This window comes from Zosterops lateralis, assembly GCF_965231275.1.
Source record: "Zosterops lateralis genome assembly, chromosome: 4".
Lineage (NCBI taxonomy): Eukaryota > Metazoa > Chordata > Aves > Passeriformes > Zosteropidae > Zosterops > Zosterops lateralis.
Genome location: NC_139765.1, coordinates 11,424,013 through 11,440,273, shown reverse-complemented (window position 1 = coordinate 11,440,273; position 16,261 = coordinate 11,424,013). Strand labels below are relative to the sequence as shown.

Here is a 16,261-nt window from a genome sequence, read left to right as displayed (position 1 = left end):
CCACGGGGACTCTGAAAATGAGGCAGAAGAGAGAAAAGGCAGGGAAAGCCAATTAATTTTTAAATAAAATTGGAGGATAAGTTATATAAGCCCTATAAGCTATTTTAAACCCTAGGAGCAGCAGTCACTGACTTTTACAAAAACCAGATTTGTTCCATTTTCCCATCAATTAAAAAAAGAAGGAGCCGGACTGGATCAACTGAGATGTTCAATTTAATACAGTCAAAAACCACAATTATTTTGTTTTCACTGAAGAATACACACTGGGAGAATTATCTTTCAAGTGAACATTACTTTTCATTTTTTTCCTTTCTACTTGAAATACCTCCTTGACACCAATCAAGGAACCCAAAATTGTTTCCTACTCCACAGCAGAATAAAGTAGAGATATGAAAAGAGCTGCATGACTTGTTTGCTTGCACAGAAGAGTGAAGTCAAACACAGCATTTCCTTGATGGTTTTTCCTTCTGAAAGCATGAATCTGAAACAATAAACCTCAGGGACAGCTCCCCCTCACCTGAGGTTAAAAACAGGCATATGACTGTGCAGGAGGATGTGTGACCTTGAGCATGGTCTGCCCAGCTCTCAGCACTTTTCAGGCACAAAATAACTCACCTGCATCCCAACATCAGCTGGAGAGGTTTGTTGGGGTCACCAGAAAAGTTGAGCATCAATTCTTTTTTTTGTTTGCAAAAGGAATATATTGCAATTCAGTGAGTGAACAAAAAGCTTTATCTCAAACATCTGAGCACAAGCAATTGGCCCCAGGTCGGGGCTGGGATTATTCAGCACAAAGTGAGTCAAGTGTAAAAGAACTCACTGAACTGAGGTCACAGCTGACTGAAGTCACACCCTGCCACAGTATTTACAGTGCACTTATGTAACTCAGCAATTGTTTCCTGGAAGAAAATAGGCTGAACAATAGCAGATCCCACAGTTTATGGGGGGAAAATAAGAATTAAGCTTTTGGTGTTCCACATCTCTGGTTTTCTAGTTGCAGTCATTTAAGCTTTACTGTACAGATACAATTTTCTCATCCATTAATCTGGGCCAAACCCTTCCTCTATGTGTATTTCCATTCCGGGGACATATATTCAGCAACTGGTTTTGAGGTTCTGTTTTGTTTTAAATTACCTGAATCAAATAGATAAATATGATTAGTTTCCAACTCAATTCACAGATTCACATTTTCAAAAGCAGTCTCTGCTGTGCTCAGGCTTGGCAAGTTTACAGTCTTGACTTTCAGAAGTAAAAGGATATATAACTTTTTAAAAATTTTAATGCCTTTATAATCACATATTTGGTTTCCAGCAAACATCCAGTGATTAAGGATGACAAAATTGGAAACCTTTATAAATGGTAAATCATAATCACCACCAAATGGTTTCTGCTGCAATTACCTCAAATGAGTTTGAATTCCACAAGAAAATTTTCCCTAGGAATTTGTCATTGATGGTTACCAAGCCAAAATTAACAAATTGTCACTAGAAGGGGATTATGAAATACCACAACAGTTATTTTATTGCAATTTACTCATTCATTCAATAGAAAACATTTTCTGAGGCATTTTTAATGTCAATTTTTCTTAAAACTGATGTCAGTGTGTGACAGAAGCCAGAGACACCTTGCCCTCAGGAAAACCCAGTGGAGCTATACTTTTTGGAAAGCTCCCACAGGTTTTGAAGGAAGATAATTTTCAAACATCCTTCCGAACATGAATTTATTGTTCTTCAGCTGGTGCTTTTGTTAGAAGTAAATATGTGTGAAGCAAGTGTGGGTGGGAAGGTGGAAAGGAGAAAGAGAAGGAGCTAAAAAGCCATATGAGGGAATGCTTTTTGATCCTTTCCTGGCTGGAGGAATGACAGGTGAGGCTGGGAAAATTTGACTCTGCCATCCAACCTCTGCAAGAACTGTTCTAGATGTGATTCTTGTGATCTTACACATTACTTAAGAGCACTAATCTAAAATCTTCCTTCAGGTCACCCTCCTACGGACCTCAGAAAGGTTAAATAATTAGGCTTTTATGTTTCAAGTTTACTGCCCAGTCCATGGGATCTTGCAGAAATGACCCTCATGGAGACCCTGCTGCTCCAGGATACTGCCAGGTTTTGAAGAGCAAAGACAATGACAACAAAGTGAGCTACAGCTCCATCTGGAATTAGAAGAAATACCCCTGGAGACAGTCCTCAGAGCAATGAATGTTATCTTAAAAACTATTTTCCATAACGCCCTTATCCTCCTGGCTACACCCATGTGGCTAGAAAACATCAGAGACCTGCAAGAGAGGTGCTAGAGGGGAGGGATCCGCAGAAATTTTTTGAAGGACACAGCTACAAACAATATAAACAGAGCTTCCTCCCACATTTTTGGCAACTAAGAAATGATGCTGTTTATTATAAAACTATATCAGCTCCTCACCAATGAGTAAGTTCTGCTTATAGAGCTCTGTGTTGCCTAAACTAGGATACATTTTCTATTCTGTGAGATTGAAAAGTGTATTTTTCCCTTTTCCAGAAGGCACACTAGATAAACTTTAAACTTGTAGCCAATTTCAAAGGAAAAATATTTTTCCTACACAAAGCCTCTATTCAGAGCCCCTGTTTTTACTACAGTAAGAAAAATAGCTGTGCCCTGGGTAATTTGTTCATGTATGCCAATAAAAGCACATTGGATTAGAGCCAGCACTTCTAGCAAGCTCCCAAAGACTTCTGAAGTCCTATGAAAAGCAGAACTTTTCTTTCTCTACTTATCCTTTTTCTGTTTGCCATTCCCAGAACTCAGTACTTGTTTCCATTACATTTGCCTTTATGTTACTGTGAGAAGCGACGGAAAGAAAAGAAATAAGACTAAAGAATAAACCCAAAGCTTTTAAAGAAGCCCTTGTATGAAAAAGAGCTTTCAGATATCTTGGTACAATGTTTCAAATGTAAAGTATGTACTGTTTTGAACTCATTCCTATTTAAAAATGATAAAAGAGGTTGAAGTATATTCACATTTTAGACAAGAAATATATAAAGAATTAAGGAGCATACTGACATAAATACTTAAGATTTCTATGTTTTCATGAGGGAATCTGATCAAGAATCTTGCTGCTGAACTAAGGCATGTCTGTGACAGACCCAGGGTAAAAAAGAGCTTGGACCAAACTATTGGGAAGTTATTCAGAACAAAGCAATTGCTTGTTCATATGTGCTTCCCCAAAACTCAGTGTTTTTTGAAACAATTTCCAAAACAATCACAGAAATGGGCCTGAAAAGGAAGGAAGTAATCTCACAACCTTAAGGCAGGAGCAACTGGGCCAAGATAATTCCCAAAAATAGTATTTCCCAACCTCTTCCTTGGGCCTCTAATAAGGGAGGCTATCAACCAAGCCTGGGGAAACCCAAGGTCTCATTAACCTTATTCTGAAAAAGTTCTTCTTAATAAATACCCTAAATCTGTGTTGCAGTTTAAACTCAATTGACACTGCTTCTAACCACAACACACCCCAAAAATACACTAGATTCCTAAAGGTAACAACCTGCATCAAATCAGTGTTAAACCACGCTTATAAAACAATCTTATTCCTCTGTCTCATTTGATCAAGAATAGTTGGCTTGCTGCTTCCTCCTCTCTCTTCTAGAATTTATCCCTCACATCAATAGGCCCACAAGGATGTTGTCTCATGTGTATCATCTCGTATGTTTTTCCAGCTAGGCAATCCAAAGTAAGCAGATGTCAACTTCTCTTTTCCCTCGGGAGCCCACGAGGCAAGTTTCAGGGGGAACAATATTGCAGTTACTTCATCTATATATTATCTTTCATTATCTCAGTGTTTTTCTAAACCATATCCCTTTGCTTCTTGAACTTTGCATAACCTCTACTCTTTCCTCATATTGTTTAATGCAGCCTTATGCTTTTCTCCTCCTTTTCCTTTTTTTTCATGCACATCTACAGCAGACTTTCTGGGAGAAAAAAAAACTTATTCAAGAAAGAATAATTCAAATGTAGACTCAAAAATAGTTCCTGACATTGTCCAAAGTCTTTAAGATGCGGATTCAGCTTGACATCTACAACTGTCCTTCATCTCCTGTCTGATTGGGTTGGATGATCACTGAGAAAATTAACACTGACAATTACAAATATTGTCTTTCCCAACAGAGACACCAAAAGAATTAGAAGTGGGATTCTATTTATTTTTGGTGGTAATTTACTTTTCCCAGCTATTGCATTAAGCTTTTGAAAACCTCACTCACAGACAGGTTTAGGTGAAATGCCAGATGCAATTACTACTGTAATTGTCTATGACCTCCTTCTGCCTTTCCATGGATGCAGAAATATTGATGCAGAAATTTCAACTTCTTTGTGGGTGCCAGTGTGAAATCCAGGGAAGAGGAGCAAGCTGCAACTTGCAGCAGTTAAAGTTGTGGCCCAAATAATACCCAGCACAAAGATAAAGCATTTTAGTAGGATAGCAGGATGTCAGATGTCCCACCCTTCTTCATCTACAAAGAGCTTAAAGAGTCCCCAGAATACCCACATGTGTGGGTCTGGCTCTGGGACACACTGAGTCACCTCCTCTGATGCTTAGAGAGGCTACGTGGAATAGAAGCTAGACAGAGTTAAAGGAATAAAGAAGGTATTTATTAAATAAAGGAGATATTTATTAAAAGGAGGTATTTATTAAAAAGGCCTTAAAGGATACACTTGGGCAATACAAAAGCCTGGCCAAGGCTCCTTGCAAGATGGACTCCGAGCCATGAGTTTTCCCTCTTTTATATGTTTTGGTCTATTTACATATTGGGGTTAATTGTCTAATTACAGCTTCAGGTTATGAAGTCCTATCCTCTCAGATTGCTCTCTTCAATTCCCTGTTGTTTGCAATTTTTGGGCCTGAAGCTGCAATGTAGTCCTTGGTTCTCAGGCTGGAAAAGGATTGTTTTGTTTGACTGAACTGTGAGGAGAACTTGCTAACACTTTATATGAACTTCAGAGTCACACACCAAGGCAGCACAGAATCTGGAAAACATGAAAGCTAAAACTTAAGGCATCACCTCCAGGAATGACCCCATGGGCCAACCATGTCACCCACTCCAGGAGTGCTGTGGCTGTTTCCTCAGCAGCCACACAGGAGGGCTGGTGGGAGCCAAGCCACAAACTGGGACGTGGCATTGCCTGGTGGGGACAGAGAGGTCACCAAATCATTCCCTGCCTGTGCACAAGGTCAATACTTCTCCCCAAAGGCATCTGCACAATTAATATCTAGTCAGGCTGGCCAAGCCACCTTCACGCCCTTTGTTGAAGGGAAAACAGCACAGCTGCAGTCCAGAGCACTGAAGGTGACATTTAGGCAAACTACACATCCAAAAATTAATTTGCTTCCTTTGCCATTATTCAGCTTTGCATCTCAGCCAGTGCCAGGCTCTCAGGTGATGTTAACAGGAGATGTTCCCATCTGTTTTCTCTGAACAAAATACGAAATAAGATCACAGTTCTAATAACATTGGTGGGTCAACATTTACAGAAATTAGAAAGTGAGAAAACAATTGGATTCAGCCTTTCTCCTGCTACAAGACCACCTTCCTAAACATAAACTTTCCAGTTTAGTGCTGGAGCACTGCCTCTTGAAAATCTCAACAACAAAAAAAAGCAGGTGAGACAGAGGATGTCTTAAGTCAGTAAAAGTGCAGTGCTGAGAGCCCAACAACACTGCACTTCCTCTACTGTCACACTTGCACAGCAATCCTGTCACCCAGGAGTTTCTCTGGAGCATTGTGAGGGCTCCTCACACCTCGATTCTCACACCCAGGCTAAACCAAGGACAGCTTTCAGCTGGCAGTTTTGAGACTTGCCAAAATCCCTGCTTACTTGGAATATACTGAGAGCTTATTTTCTCAGGATGGGGAGAAAACTCACACAGCTTTATGTTCCAGAAAAAAGGGCACTTGTGGTCAGCAGTCTCAAACAACCTTATTGTTCTGAAAGGTCAAGCCCTGTTGCCCCCATCTTTCTCATTGACTCTTTCCTCAGTGAAGGGCATGTCCAGCTCTTTTTCTAAAAATTCCCAGATTATTTGAATGCTTCTGCTTGAAACATGTTAGAAAAAAATATAGATTTTTGTAAGGGAGGGCATCCATCACTCTACAAGCAGGGAAATCCCTGGACAGATGTCCTAACATTTCTCTTCCTTCTGCCCAGATCGACTGGTGAGCACCAGGGGCTCCTGTGCAGTTCACCCCTGCCAAATTTTAGCATGACTTAGCAGATGGCTATTCTCACTGTGCTCAGGGGCTTTCTCCTTCCTGGCAACTGGATGGTTTCACACCAGAAGCACAGGCACTGCTGTCTCAGGCTTGACCACCAGCTTCCCTTCACTCCTGCCTCCCTCTCTTGCTCAGGCTTGGTGCAGCCTGGAAGCTCAAGGGATGCTAAACATCCCCTTTCCTTCCAGTTGTGAGCAGAAGGGGCATTGCAGAACAGCAACAGACAGACAGATCTGTCAGGTGACAAGAAGGACAAAGTGCTCAAGTAGCATGAAACCAGTGGCCATAGGTCTCTTTCAAAATTTGAGGCATGTATTTTACAGCACCCTCATTCCCAGTAATGAAATCTCAACTCGGGTGGCACTGGCTTTCAGTGGTTAACAGACAAGACTTTAACCACTGCAAATTGTCCTGGGTGCATAAATCAGTAAAAGTTCTCTAAAGATGGAGATGATACCCTCTTGGATTGCTCCTGAAATGGAAATATGTAAACTGTGATGTTGTGTAATTTGCATTTTCCCAAAAATAGGTTGTTCTTATCTAGTGTTCCTCTCCTTCTCACGTTTTAGTGTACTCCAGGGGGATATTACCCAAGATGATAATATACAATATGCAGAAGACTAGCCACATGCAGTATAAAAAATAATGCCAAACTGGCCGCAAATGCTTTTCCAGAGATTTTCAAATCTGTCTGAGGGGAGGGAAGGAGTGGAAGAACTCTCTCAGTCCTGACTCACGCCGTTGGCCCGACCATGAGAGGAATTGTTACTCAGAAATAGCATTTGGACATTCCCTCCTCCCCAGGAGTAAACTACAGCAGAGGAGGGAGGAAGCATCCACAACTCCAGATTTATGGAAGAAAAAAAAAGATTGCACAAAACTTGAGGAATCTGGGATACCTATTTTAAGCCACAAGAGTAACAAAGGAAATTGTGAGCAGCATAACGATTTTTTTTGTGTGTGTGTATTTCTGAATTATCCATAGGGAACTGGATCTCCACAATATATTTTGCCCTACTGTCCACATCCCACAGAGTTTGAGTCAGCTGTGTTGTTCTCTCACAAACACACAAATAAGGATAGGAGGAAAACCTTGCTTCCACTTTATTCTTCATTTGTGCTTTTTTAAAAATCCCCAATGAATTTTAATCCCCATCTTGCTGCACATAGAAAACAGACACTTGAAAAGTGATTGCTAACACAAGAAGTACTTGGATCAACAGGTCTACATTTAAAATCAAATTACAAAAGCAGAAAGAGAAGTCCACAGGATTTGCAGGAGTAACAGAACCCTAACAGAAGATGGAAACAACTTTTAAGAACTATTTGGAAAGAAGGGTGGAAGGGATAAAGTCACAGGGTATTGAGCATGGAACTGCCTGGACACTAAAAAAGTTACTCAGCACAGATAATTAGTACAAGACAACCATGAGATAAGCTAACACACAGCATGGATTAGAAAGGAAAGAAACCTCTAAAAGAGCATCATGAGATGCAGACCAGTCTCTCTCCAAACAAAAGCTACAGTTTTCCATTTTTTCTTCTTTTGTTTCAGAGATTTTCAGGGGGAGGGGTTGAAGGAACCACAGAGCAGTCAATTGCCCAGCTTCCATTAGTCTATCTTAAATACTGATTCTGAAAAATCCTACGTCCTGAAAATCAAGGTTCTCCCATGCACCCAGATGACTCTCAGAAGAAAAAGTAATATTTAGGTGTGCAGTAGTGGACTCAACTAGATGTTTTAGTCATCTTCAACACTCACTCCCAAATGCCTCATCCAGTAATTTATTTCACCACAATATGCTTGCAGGACTAAATCTCACACTTTAATTTGAGCATTGCTGTTCACAGATCAGTCTACTCTGAATACCCAGAATATAAATTAGTCTTTCCTGGCTAAAAAACTTAAATCATGAGAGACGACTGGCACTTTTTGAATTGCCCAAACAAACAAACAAAAACAAACAAACAAACAAAAACCAACCAAACAAACAAACAACAAAAAAAAAACACCCAACAAAACCTAACCTAAAAGAAATAAAATAAAAAAAAAAAATTAAAGTATTTAATCTTTTCAGAAATGTACAATTATCCACTTCATCAGCTAATATTGAAAAATTGCATCCTTCCCTGTTTCCTTCACACTCCTTTTTATTTGGATATGAAGTAAAAAAAAATCTCAATTGCCAATATCAGGTCAGTCAAGAACAAAGGTCAGATGCCCAAAGCCCATATTTTGATAAACTTGAAAAATAAACAGGGAATCAATGAGCTTGAAAACCTGCTCCTGTCTGGAACTGCTAGGCCAAGTTGGAATTAACACATGGCTGCTCAGTAGTTACATCAGCTTTTGGGTTTTTGATTGCACAGCATTTACTATCTCATACACATAAAAAAAAAAAAAATGCATAGCTTTTACTATTTGGGTTTTTTTTGACCATGCTACAGTGTCTGGGAATGAAATTAAAATTTAACAGTTATAAAATTACAGCTAAAACCACCCTGGATTGAGTGAGGGTTCCACAGAGGTAAAGCTTAATTATTTACAGTTTAGGCCCTAGGAGACTAGGTCCCAAGGTCATTTATTACTAAGAACAAACATAAATCACTGGTTTCTATTTCTGTAGTGCAATCACCAGCACTCAGTAAGAGCTATGAGGTAAGAAGAGATACCCACCCTTAAATAACACTACAGGGCAGACTTTACGTGTGAAGAACATGACAAAGGGTCAATATATCTGCTCAAAAAGTAGGGAAGAACAGGAAAAGCACACACCCTGTGAGCCAAGCAAATACAAGGGTTTCAGAAAAAATACACCTGGGAGCAGGCACAACAATATGGGCTGGCAACAGCTTTTAGAGGAAAAAAACAATCCCCAGAACTGGCAGGGATCTTGGCCACAAGTGGTCCAGTGCACCCAGTAGTGCAGACGCACCTCTGTGCCACAGGAACAAAAAAAAAGGATGGTTATACTCTACAGCTTGGACTAGATGTCATCCCAGGTACTTCCACACCTGCATCTTTATTGCATCATGGCCCTAAAGGGAACTCTGACTGCACACAGGAGGCATAGCATGGGACCAGCACTCTCATAGACTCTCAAGGCTGATGATGGCTGGAATAACTTGCAAAGAGGATCCTGAAACAAAACAAACCCAACCCACCCAGGTGATTTCGGAGGCTGTAACTTTGCAGTATATTTATTAATGATGCAAGCCAAAAGAGCAAAATTTTCAGTACCTGCCTTCTGAAAATAAAGGCAGCTTCAGGTGACTAAGATTGAAGTTGACAAGATATTAAATATTCCCTAATTCCTGTGCTGATCTGACTTTCATGCAGGTTTTGGTACCATTAAAGACCATTTATTGTTCTAGAAGTGTATGATTCTTCTAATTCAAGGAAAAAAAATGCTACACTATGCACTAGGAGTTAAAGTACATTGGAGCACAAATCACCAACTGTAGAATCACCAACTTTGGGAGGGCACATATCATTCTAGCTGAGCAATGGTGTTTCTACCTGTGTGAATGCTTGCACTAGCAAAACAAATGCTCAATTACATGAGGAATGAAAGTTAAATGAATCAATAATGTAACAAGTCATCTGCAAAATTAATATATACAAATGCATCACTAATAAAACCTATTGTTGTAGAAAGTTTTATTTTGCTGAACAACTGGGATCGCCCTGCTGTTACTGAGCTGTTTTCAAAGGGGTATAAATGAATAAAAGTGTGTTAATAACCTGTCAGAAGTGGAAAAACCTACAAGTGAATCCTTATTTTATAAGCTGATTCCCTTGCCACTTGTGTAGCCTTAGTAGTGAACGTTTCATGTCTAGCTCTCTTTTAAGGAGAGTTAAGGCTAAGAATTTCCAACAACATTCATAAAAAAATACATATCAGACCTTTATATTTGTGACCTATCAATTAGATAGTGGATTATCAAGACCAGCCAATATTTGAATATCAGCCTCTGCAAATATGTTGAGTTGCAAAGGAGAGACACATAATTCACTCTTCTCTTAGTTTTAGCCCACGAATCACCTTTTGTTTCTGAATTCTGAGCTGTGCTCACCAGTTCTTTTACAGCACCATCTCCTCCTTATCTGTACTACATTTAAATAGCAGTATAAATTGCAGAATAATTTAGGTCAGGAGTGAACTCTAGAGGTCATCTGATCAAAACAAGACTAACTTGGAAGTTAGACCGAGATAGAATCTACCATTGTGTATAATAATCACAATGACTCCTCAAGCCACCAGAAACACACCACAAACAGCTCCCGACCACAAGTAAAATAAATTCTCCCATTTTGGTCCCATGCTTATGTCCTGTTACATCTGAATGGGATGTAACCTTTACACAAGTAAAGGTCTTGGCAGGACCACAGCTCCCAAGCTGGGACTCAAATGCAACTCAGCAGCATTTTAAGGTGTTGAGACAACCAGGCTAAGGAGGAGGCAGCATGTCAAGGACAGAACGCTGCCAGAACCCAGAGAAGCAAGGAGGACAGCCTGCTGGGTGGAAAGCAGCAGGGCATTTCTCTGGAGGAAAGCAGAACAACTCAGCTGGCTAACCCATGGAGAGGTTCCTGAAACCCATTTAGTATGGCTTGCATGGTCCCTGGTTTTGTGGTTTAGTTCCAGAGAACTAAACTGAGAGCTGCTCACTGCCTCCCTCCCTGCCCCTGGTGGGATGGGGAGGACAACCAGAAAAAAGAAGATAAAACACATTGATCGAGATGAGAGCAGTTTAATAACTGAAAATAATAATAATAATAATCATAATAATAATAATAATAGTAATAATAATAGTAATTTTGTAATGAAAAGTAAAGAGACAAACAAAACTGAAGGAAGACAAGCGTTGCACCATGCAATTGCTCACCCACTGCTGACGGATGCTCAGCCTGTCCCCAGGCAGCCATGGGCACCTCCCAGCCAGCTCCCCTCAGTTTATATACTGGGCATGACGTTCTTTGGTATGGAATATCCCTTTGGCCAGCTTGGATCAGCTGCCCTGGTCCCTCCCAGCTCCTGGTGCCTCTCCTGGCTGGCAGAGCATGAGACACTGCAAAGTCCTTGACTCAGGGCAAGCACTACTTAGCAACAGCCAAAACATCAGCATGTTATCAACATTATCCTCAACCCAGCTCTGTACTGGCTACTAGGAGGAAAAGGAGCTTGATCCCAGCTGAAACCAGGACACCTGGTGACCCAGGGATCTCACTGCAGGAAGACACATCCGTGTTTGAGCAGCCTTGCTGCAGCTGTTTATACATTCCCCTTCACTGAGGCCTCACTACGGGGCCACGGGGAGAAGAGTGATTGAGTTACAACACAGTCCATCCTCTAGAGCAGAGAATTAACATTTCCTATCCAGCACGGACAATCTGGCAAGCTATGAATTGATATCATTTCTTGGCATTAGCATAATTCATATATATACATACATGCAGATTTAAATAAGAGCTGTAGCATCTCAGTGTGCCCCATGAGTCTGATTTTGTCTCTTTGGATTTGACATACACATCCAGGCTACAACAAGGAGCTGTGCCAAGTGCAACAGGCTGTACATTATTTATTGGTTTGACCATCCTGCAGTAGAGTTTGTCATGGCTCTCACATGCAGAAACGAGCCCTCTTAAGTTAACAAGCTTGAAATTGGTCACTCTGAATGGTGCTGAAAGCGGTCAGCATTACAAGGTGAGCCCAAAAGAGAGGAACAAATTTTCCTGTTCACACTTTGACCATACTGGAAAATTGAATAGCTGCTTGTCTACCAGCAACAGCAACAACAAGAATGTTCTGAACAAATTCCAGGTACTTTAACAAATCGCAGTTCTTAAAATGACCCACTGCTCAAAATCCCTGGAGGTTGTAGCGGTTCCTGGCAAACTGAAAACATTTTCCCTTCCATGCTTCCTCTCTCCAGTACAGCTGAGTGACCTTGGTGGTGGGAGGAGGTCAGAGTAGACAAGAAAAGAGTCTTTAAAAATACTATTTGATTTGACGTACTAAATTCGCGTTTGGAAGACAAAGCCAAATTAATCAAAAACATTTAAGTCTTGCAACTTAAAAGAAGTTGCAGTAGTTCAAGAACAACTATTTGAGACCCCCTGGCCCCCCAACAATCCCTTCCTGCAAGGCAAGGGAACATCAGCATGAACAACCTCAAAAACATCAAACAACTGAAACAAAAAACAAGCCAACCAACCCACAAAAGGAAAGGGGGTAAGGAATGGGATGAGGGGATTGCTTCTAAATTCATATAGCCCTCACTTTGTATATTGCACACTGACATAAACCATTTCAAGCTTTTGCAGATCACTCTTAGGATTTGCTTTATTCATATTTTTGTTCTTTCCCAGTTGCCTTTTGTCTCCTGTCCTCCAAGAAGCAAAAATTGTCAATAATATAGAGGTGAGTTCAGACAGTTTCTCCATACCCTGGAGAGGTGACTTACAAACTTCTGCAGAGTCAAGTTTCATCATTCTTTTCTTTTTTTAACAGACAAGCATCCTTACCTTCTCACTGACTGCTTTACCATTAAGATAAACAGTCTTAAATAGTTTTAAGCAAAAGTTTACTGTATGCCACATGTGGCATCTAGACTTGGGGTGTCTCAAAATGAGAAGCTGGGCCAGAAGCCACAGAATATAAATTCAATAAAAGAATAGTTGCCCCAGACACTGCAATCCCAGTACTCAGAGTAGCTGCAGCAGTCTCCCAGGAAAACCTCTGTATCAACCCACACCCACCTCAACTCCCCTCATTACTCTTTAAACCTGTTTCTCCCTCTCTCTGCCCCCACAGCTATCCTGTTAAAACATATATTTAGAAATTGGTAGCAATTATTCTTTCCAGCAATTAACCTCAATTCCCAGGCCTCTTGCAGCATCCAGAGAAAATATTACTCTAATGTAATTAATTCCCTCTTATTTCCTCTTTCCGTCATAATTCACTGCCTGTTTACAGCTAAGTTGCATCTTCTCATGCGCTTGCCAACAGTACCATAACAGCCTTCTTGTACCTCTGGCCAGTGGCTAAATGATAAAAACAAAGCCAAGAAAATTAGCATGTAAAAATAAATAGCAAAGCTAGGAATAAATGAAGTGTCTGAAAACACTCTGCTGCTCTTGTGCTAGACTCCAGCTTGCTTCACTCCTAAGCAGGCTGATGGGTACTTTACCACAGGTACTTTATCAACACCTCTAGAGTGGCATAAAGGTGACTTAAACAGAAAGTTGCTTTGAAGCTGTCTGATTAACACTGAAATAATGCAGGAAATAAAGGAAGTAACTCCTAAAAACAGGCTTGAAGCACTTTTCCCGGATGCTGATTCTCCTCAAATAGGTTTTCTACTTTTCTCCTGGAAGAGTACCAATCTCCAAAATAAATAAAGCAAATGCTTTGAGAGTAAAGTCAGTAGTTCTGATGTGATAAATAGCAACATAAAAGTGGCACCTTTGCACTCAGCAGATCTGCCTCTGGTGTGCAGTCAGGAGTGATTGCTGCTGACTAGTGAGATAAACAAGGCTCTACTGCTTTCATGCTTGTTTGAGACAGGATATCAGTGCTATTGTTGTGCAGCAAACTGAATGCTAGTGCCTTCCATAAAAAGCTAAGTTCTTCATTAATTTTCAATTATGTATCTGGACACTTCTTGCTGCACCACTCATAACAGGTAATGGGATAAAGAGACAACACCAGGGCACACTCTGCTCTGTACAAACTTTATGATGCGAAAACGCTCAGGAAGGGAGATGTGTCTGCCAGATTGGGAAATGCTTCACTCAGAGCCAAACAGAAATTCCTGCCTCATAAAGCTACTTTTAAACAAGCACTTTCCAGATTCAAGAGCTGCAATTTCTCTCTGTAGAATGCTGCCATGAAATCCAACAACAACAACAAAAAAAATCGGTGAGTTGGTGTAAAAGATTTATCAAGCAATTTTCACTGCCAATGTTAAATGTGTGTAGGCTGCAGGCATAGTGCATAAAATAAATAAAATCTGTACACATGCATGAACACCAACTCATCATTTCAAGGACGAACATAGGCCAGAAAAACCTATTTGAATTTATCATACCACCATAATATGACTAAATTTCATTTTACAGAAGTGGTTGGTAAGTGATAGAAAAGAACCGAATTCTCAGGATTCAAACCTTTTAGAAATTAGGGCAGATATGCTTCAAAGTGAGGGTCTAAAATATTTTAGAGTATATTTTCACAATACTTAAAATAAACTCTTTAGAACTTCAAAGTCATAGAGATAAGGATGCTTCTGAAAGAAAAAAGAGATAGGAAAAGACCCGCTCTCAGAGGTGCCCAGGACTCAGAAAAATACATCACCACAATTTTTTTACCATTATCTGACTTGAAGCTCCTGAAAACTAACTACCTCTTAAATCAAATACAGCATACATTGTATTTCCATCTGGAAGTGCTTGAATCTTTCTCAGCATCTCAGTAAGCATGATGTAAGATGCTATTGCATATCACACTGGCCTTTTTTTCTCAAAGTTCTTGCAAAAGTCATTATAGCAAGCCTGAAAAATTTTATAAAGAAGCCGAGCAGTATTTCTCTCTTCTAGCTAAGAAGTTCTGTCTCAATGAAGCAGTAAAGGCTTTAATAAGCTTCTCATCTTAATGAACAGATACTGGGACTGAATTAGCAGGCAATGTCTCTTCTAAAAAAGCATTACTAAACCCACTCCATTTGTGCCAGTAACTCCGTACGTGCTGTTGGTATGTCAGAGACATTTCATTTCATGACACGAAAGAACAAGTCAAGAACTTAGGTCAGGGAACAGAACCAAATCCACTAAAAGTTTCACGTTGTTACTGATAATCAGAGCTTTTCGTTCTTTGCATGTTTCAGATTTCAGAGGATGGTAGACATCAACAAAATATTTTCCTTACATTGAAAGGCTCTGAAAATGGTGCCAAAGAAGATCAGAGGAACTTTCTTTTTTGTTGCATCTTGAGGTCAGACACTTTAAATAGAGCTTTTGGCACACAATAAAATAAACTGAATCAACTTCTCTCGAATTCCTGGCGGTTTATAACACAAGCTGCCAAGCCTTTTAGTTGTGCCAAGCTTCTACAAGAATTAAATGCTGCTTGAGTTAACCCGGCATTAAAGGCTGAGTGGTTATCAGGTGAACATCAGAAGAGCTGTCAGTTCAGGAGCTCCACAGCCTGAGGCTCACAGGAGATGTCTCTGGGCCAGGACTGTACCCTGCCAGCATTCACCTGCAAGCCAAGGTAGCTCTGGGGAGCAGAGGGAGGGTTCTCCCACTGGTTCACCTTCCTGCACTTATTTATCACTAGTACTACATTCTTCTTCACCCCAGTAACACCCTGAGCTGTTTGAGCTGCCCAGAGATGTGCAGTGTGAGGCTGTGCCCCAGGGAAGGGGTACTGATGCCTTAAGTTTCAGCTTTTATGTTTCTCAGATTCTGTGCTGCCATGGGGTGCAGTTCTGAGCCTCACATTCAGTGTCACTCAGCTCTCTTCACAGAGCAGGGAGAAAAAACAAATCCTTTTCCTGCTCAAGACCAAGGACAACTTTCAGGCCCAAAAGCACAAACAACAGTGGCTGGAGGGAGGAACAAGAAGGATGGGACCTCACAACCTGAAGCTGGAATTAAACAAGTAAACCCCAATATGCAAGCGGACCAAAACTTATAAAAATGTAAGGTCTGGTAACCAACCACCCATTTTTTGACCATTTTGGGTCCACTTTGGGTGCAGCCCTGGTCAGGCCCTGTCCTGTCCAAGGTGTATCTTACAGGCCTTTCAATAAACACCTACTTCATTCTGTAGCTCTGTCTAGTCTCTGTTCCAGGTCAGCCTTCCCAAGGTAACAGTATGACTGCAGCCTTGCAATGCACCTGATCCCATCACAGGCCTGGGATGCACGGGAGAAATTCTGGGTTTTTGTGGAATATGTGCTTACATATGTTCTAAACATTTGCACACCAGAAACAGATACAGCAGCTTATTTCC

General features: G+C 40.6%; 1 protein-coding gene across 7 annotated transcripts in view; it reads right to left on the bottom strand.

Annotated features, from left to right (window-relative positions):
• Positions 1 to 16,261, bottom strand: part of EPS8 (EGFR pathway substrate 8, signaling adaptor) — a 131,664-nt gene that overhangs the window by 61,923 nt on the left and 53,480 nt on the right. Inside the window, exon 1 of one of the 7 annotated variants that reach the window (XM_083858823.1) lies at positions 11,133 to 11,251. The exons of the other annotated variants lie outside the window; for them this stretch is intronic. The gene's annotated coding sequence lies outside the window, so the exon portion shown is untranslated. Of the gene's footprint in view, positions 1 to 11,132; positions 11,252 to 16,261 lie in introns of those variants that run through there. 7 annotated transcript variants of the gene reach the window in all.